The sequence below is a fragment of the Salvia miltiorrhiza genome, chromosome 6 (assembly GCF_028751815.1).
Source record: "Salvia miltiorrhiza cultivar Shanhuang (shh) chromosome 6, IMPLAD_Smil_shh, whole genome shotgun sequence".
NCBI lineage: Eukaryota > Viridiplantae > Streptophyta > Magnoliopsida > Lamiales > Lamiaceae > Salvia > Salvia miltiorrhiza.
Window position 1 is genome coordinate 34,001,559 of NC_080392.1, and position 5,661 is coordinate 34,007,219.

The 5,661-nt window shown below is 40.3% G+C and overlaps 1 pseudogene; it reads left to right on the forward strand.

The window, feature by feature from the left end:
• The first annotated feature begins 901 nt into the window (after positions 1-901).
• LOC130990793 (uncharacterized) lies at positions 902-4,967 on the forward strand (annotated as a pseudogene).
• The last annotated feature ends 694 nt before the right edge of the window (positions 4,968-5,661 follow it).

Genomic DNA, 5,661 nt, shown 5'->3' on the forward strand with positions numbered 1-5,661 from the left:
CTTCTGGTTCGCTCCTTATAGAGCACCGCATTGTCGTAGGCCTCCAACCGAAGTTCCTCCAACTCACTCAGTTGCAGCTTCCTTGTTTCTCCAGCTAGGGTCATACTGAGGTTGATTTGCTTGATTGCCCAGTACGCCTTGTGTTCAATTTCCACGGGCAAGTGACATCTTTTGCCATAAAGTAGGCGGAACGGGGACATTCCAATGGGTGTCTTGAAAGCAGTCCTGTATGCCCACAACGCATCTCCCAAATGATCACTCCAGTCCTTACGGTTGGGGTGCACCACCTTTTCCAGGATGCTCTTTATCTCTCTATTGGAAATCTCGGCCTGGCCATTTGCTTGGGGGTGATATGCAGTGGTGACCTTGTGTGTCACCCCCATCTTCTTGGTTAGCGTTCTGATAATGGCATTACAGAAATGGGACCCTTGGTCACTGATTAAAATTTTGGGTATACCATATCTCCCGAACACTTGCTCCTTCAGGAAACCTGCCACGGTATGGGCATCATTACTTGCGGTTGCTTTGGCTTCAACCCACTTTGATACGTAATCTACTGCCACCAGAATGTATTCATAGTTCCTTGACTTTGGGAAGGGTCCCATAAAGTCAATCCCCCATACGTCGAAAACTTCGACCGGCATGATTGGAACTTGTGGCATTTCATCCCTTGCGGTAATTCCTCCAGTCATTTGGCACTTCGGGCAGCTCCGTACCAATTTCCTTGCATCCGCAAATATGGTGGGCCAGTAGAATCCACTCTCCAAAATTCTGTGGGCTGTGCGCTTTCCTCCAAAATGTCCGCTATTTGCTGTTCCATGACACATGTCCAAAATTTGGGCATGCTCATCCTCAGGTATGCATCTCCGTATGACTTGATCTGCTCCAGTCTTCCAGAGATATGGATCTTCCCAGTGGTAGTATCGTGCTTGCGCGAGTAACTTCCGTTGTTCGAATCTTGTCAATCCTGGGGGTAACTCCTTAGTAATCAGATAGTTAGCTATATCCGCATACCAGGGCTCCTGCTTGGTTAGAGCATATAGTTCTTCTTCTTCCTCCAGGATGCTCATGGAATAAAGTTTCTCGTCTGGAAAGGTATCCGTAATGGGCATACCATCATCTTCTTCCAGTTGCAACCTGCTCAAGTGGTCTGCTACGAGGTTTGCAGCCCCTTTCTTGTCCCTTATCTCTATATTGAACTCTTGTAATAGCAAGATCCACCTGATGAGTCGAGGTTTGGATTCCTTTTTGGCCATCAAATACTTCAACGCGGCATGATCCGTGTAGACCACTGCTTTCGTTCCCAAAAGGTAGGAACGAAACTTCTCTATGGCAAACACCACCGCCAGGAGTTCTTTCTCAGTAGTGGTATAGCTGCATTGTGCTGGATTCAGTGTTTTGGATGCGTAGTAGATTACGTCACTACTACAAAAGTTTACATACATAACAGTGCATAGATAACGGTTTTTTTAAAAAACCGTTATGTATGAGCGCACTTTTAGGTATAGATAACGGTTTGACAAAAAACCGTTATCTATGTAGTGTTCTCCATACTCATAGATAACGGTTTAAGTTAATCCGTTATGTTTGTGCGTTATCTATTAGTTGCATACATAACGGTACTACAAAACCGTTATCTATGAGCATCTTTTTGTAACGGTTATTTTAACCGTTATATATGAGCGTTTCAATACTGTTATGTATTATTTTCTATATTTATTTTAAAATTTAATATTATTATCAAAAATCAAACCCTAACCACCCCCCACCGAATTTCCCCAAATTGAACCCTCTTTATCTCTCACTTAGCCGCTGCCGCCCCTCTCTATCTCTCAGCTCTCATCGCCGTCGAAGACGCCGGCCACCGCCGCCCTCTATCCGCAGCAGCAAAGCAGGCCGAGCAGGCGAGTGTTAGGCTTGCTCTGGTTCGTCCTTTACCGTCGAGGAGCGCGTAATCGAAATTTGGTGCACGGGGTTGCGCACAGATTGCCGGTTCTCGCCGCCTCCGGCACGGTGATGGGCGTGGTGGTTCTTTTCCTCTATCATTTTCTACTTCTTTTCCTAAATCTCAAGAATCATCGGGTTTCGATGTTTTTTCTCTTTCAATTCTATTTCGTCCAGCACGCCTTCGTCACCGCCTGAGTTTCCGTCCACTGTGCTGCGCCACCGCTCTCTCCGAATTGCCCCTCGCCGTTTCCTCCATCGTCTCACCGCTTGCGCAGTCGACTCCATCGCAAGTCCTTCTCTAGCCATCTCTAACATCTCAACTCCAAAAAGCCCGATTTATGTGAGCCCTAATTTCATATCTAAGTTCGTCTCCTCAAATTGCAGCTTCAGAATTCATACAAATGGCAGCTGCAGCCCGTGGAGATAGGTTGTGTTAGCTTAACTTCGATGTTGCCGTACCACACTGCGACTGCCTCAGTGGTGCTTACCTCGATGCTTTCCATTGCTCCTCGTACCTACGTTTGGACTACCGAGGGTAAATTCTTCGTTTTCCTCATTGTGTACCTCTCTCTGGAAATATATTGATGTCTTCTGTTGTAACTCTGAATATAATCATCGTGAGAATAAATCCACATATAATGTCTGTGATATTTGTTAATCGAATAGCACCGATTACGGTATGATTTGTTATATGCTGATGTATGTTTGATTGAGTGCCAAGGATTTCGCTACATATGGTTTCGAATTCTGAATTTCTCAAGTTGTTATCTGACAGTCTGTTACTTGCTACTCAATATGTTTAGAATTGAGGTTTATACTAAGTGGAGCTGTGCCTGTTACTTGCTATACTCAATATGTTTAAAGTCCAGCTGCTTGCTTCGTCTAAGTGGAAAGCCTACACTTTTTAGAATTGAGGTTTCTGATGCTTCATAGTATACTTACTAAACTGCTTGTGCGTCATGAGTTCACTTTGTTTTAAACTATCTTAACGAAGAAGTCAATCTCTCTCAACTCATCCATGATCATCAGGTACGCCTCCCTCTCTGCAAAATGAGGTCTTTATGGGTATAACTGTATTTCTAGTAGTTGGCAGATGTTGTGGATCTTTTTTCTCAACATCAATCTTTTTTCTTTTCTTTTTTCCCTCAGGAAAAGGCTGCTAGGCTTCCGCCTATCGAGGAAGTTAGAACACTTTTCATCACAGTGTACGGGGATTTCTCTCCTCCTTCTCTCAGGTATAACCACTCTTTGATCACACGCCTTTCTCATGCTTGATAACTAGAATATGTGGTTATTGATTGTCATTATCTTATGCAGGAGCACCATGGATATCCATTCGGGTCCATGATTGACTTTGCTTGTGATGCTTACGGATCTCCCATAATTGCTGTTAGTAACTTAGCAGCTCATACAAAGGTATATCTTACACCATTACATTCAAATTCCCCAATTTCTGCATTTGGTAGCATTCTCTTTTTGCCTTGCATAGAAAACCAATTCTATTAGTTTCAGGCTTGATGTCAACTTGCAGTTTGAGAGTGTTAAAAACTTTTGTAATTGGCGCAGGGCCTGCTAGCTAATCCTAAATGCTCATTGCTTGTGGCGAAAGATCCTGAGGACAGGATTGACCTTATTGTTACGATTCAGGGAGACGCTCTCCTGGTAAGATTCACTCTTTTCAAGATTTCCTTTTGCTCTATGCTTTGAATTCTAGTTATTTGGGTGAACAAATCAAACTATAGTTAGGCAGTCACTCTCTTCTGACAGTTCAATTTAACACGCGCTACATATAATTCACATAGGTTGATGAGAGCAATATGGAAGCTATTCGGACTGCCTACACGACTAAGCATCCAGATGCATTCTGGGTAACTTTTAGCTTGGATGTCTTTTATTTTCTCTAGCCTTATGTGACAGAAATATTATGTTCCTTATACTGAGATAGGTATTGTGAAGGTGGACTTTGGTGACTTCCAGTTCCTGCGCATTGAACCTAAAGTTGTGCAATATCTCTCAGGTGTTGCGACAACTTCACTAGCATCTGGAGGTTTGTATTCCTTGCTACGGAATGTTTATACGGAAAGATTCATTCAGTCTCTTCATTTCAGGATGTTTGCAGAATGAACTTTTTATTTCCTTTGTCTATTCCCATGATTTCAGAATTCAGCAATAAGTGAATTTGGGCATTCTTGAGGTAAGATAGCTAAATGTTTGATGCTTATGTAATTGAACTCTTGGGAGCGTGGAATGTGATTATATGATAGAAATTGGGGGATATTGAGCATGTTACTATGTGTTGTATTCTTATACACTTGAGAAGATATTGTATTTTTGTAACTTTCTAATAAAGATAGACTTTAATAGCTTTCTTAAAAGGTAAAGCTTGCATTTTTCTTTGAAGAGGTTGATTTTATATGATTTTTCAAAGTTGAGATAATGATTTTTCAAAGTTGAGATTCATGTTTCTTACTTGAGAAAGTTATGAATAGAATTATGCTAAGTAATTGATGTTTCAGTTATTCCCTTCTTCATTCCCTCGGACTATATTCAACTATACGGTATATATGTAACGTTGTGAGAGAGAGCAGAGTTGAAATATCTCTTTCATATTTCTTTTATTTAAGAAGCTCGGGTTGGCTATGTTTTGCAGGTGAACTCGCTCGTGTTGGTGCAGGGTAATCTTCTTCTCATTTTAACAATATAGATAGAACATTGAGATCTTGAAGATTACTTATGTAACTCACATGTTGCCGGATTTTTTTAATTCTCCAGTTCATTATTGTGATTGAGTTTATCATCTTGGCGGATCAAGTAGATGGGAGTCGATGAGCTATGAGGACTACTGCAAACGAGAAGGCTGAAGCAGAGAACGTCGTTTCAAATGTCTAGCAAGTTGCGCGCATTTGTAATATTTTTTAATTAAACATCTAGCTAAATAGAATATATGTGAAGTTTTCATTATATTTGGATGATAATGTATGAATATTTTGGATGATATATAATATTGTTATTGTTGATTTTATCATTTTGTCGTTTTATAAAAATTGCAAAATTTAAAAATATACTACAATTATATAAAGTGCAAAAAAACTGTTATAAAAGGTGCAAAAACCGTTATAAGAAGTAAAAAAAACTGTTAACTATGATGGGAAAAAAACAAAAAAAAAATACAAAATAACGGACAAATTCTCATATATAACGGTAATAAACCGTTATGTATAAGCATTATAGATAACGGTTTCATACCGTTATGTATAGAAAAAAAACTGTTAACTATGATAGGAAAAAAAACAAAAAAAAAAACAAAACATAACGGAAAAATCCTCATACATAACGGTATAAACCGTTATGTATAATCATTATAGATAACAGTTTCATACCGTTATGTATGAGCGTCTCGTACCGTTATCTATTCTCACATACATAACGGTTCTTAAACCGTTGTCTATGATACGTATCATAGATAACACCACTATACACAACGGTTTTTTTGCTCATAGATAACGGATAAAATCCGTTATCTATGAGCGTTTTTCTAGTAGTGCGTAACTCTCCTTGCCTTTCTTCTGTCCCAGTACCGCTCCAACGGCGTGGTTGCTGGCATCGCACATGATCTCGAACGGTGTGTCCCATACTGGTGGTTGAATGATGGGGGCCGACACCAATTTGTTTCTCAAAATTGTGAATGCCTCCTTACAATCATCATCAAACTCA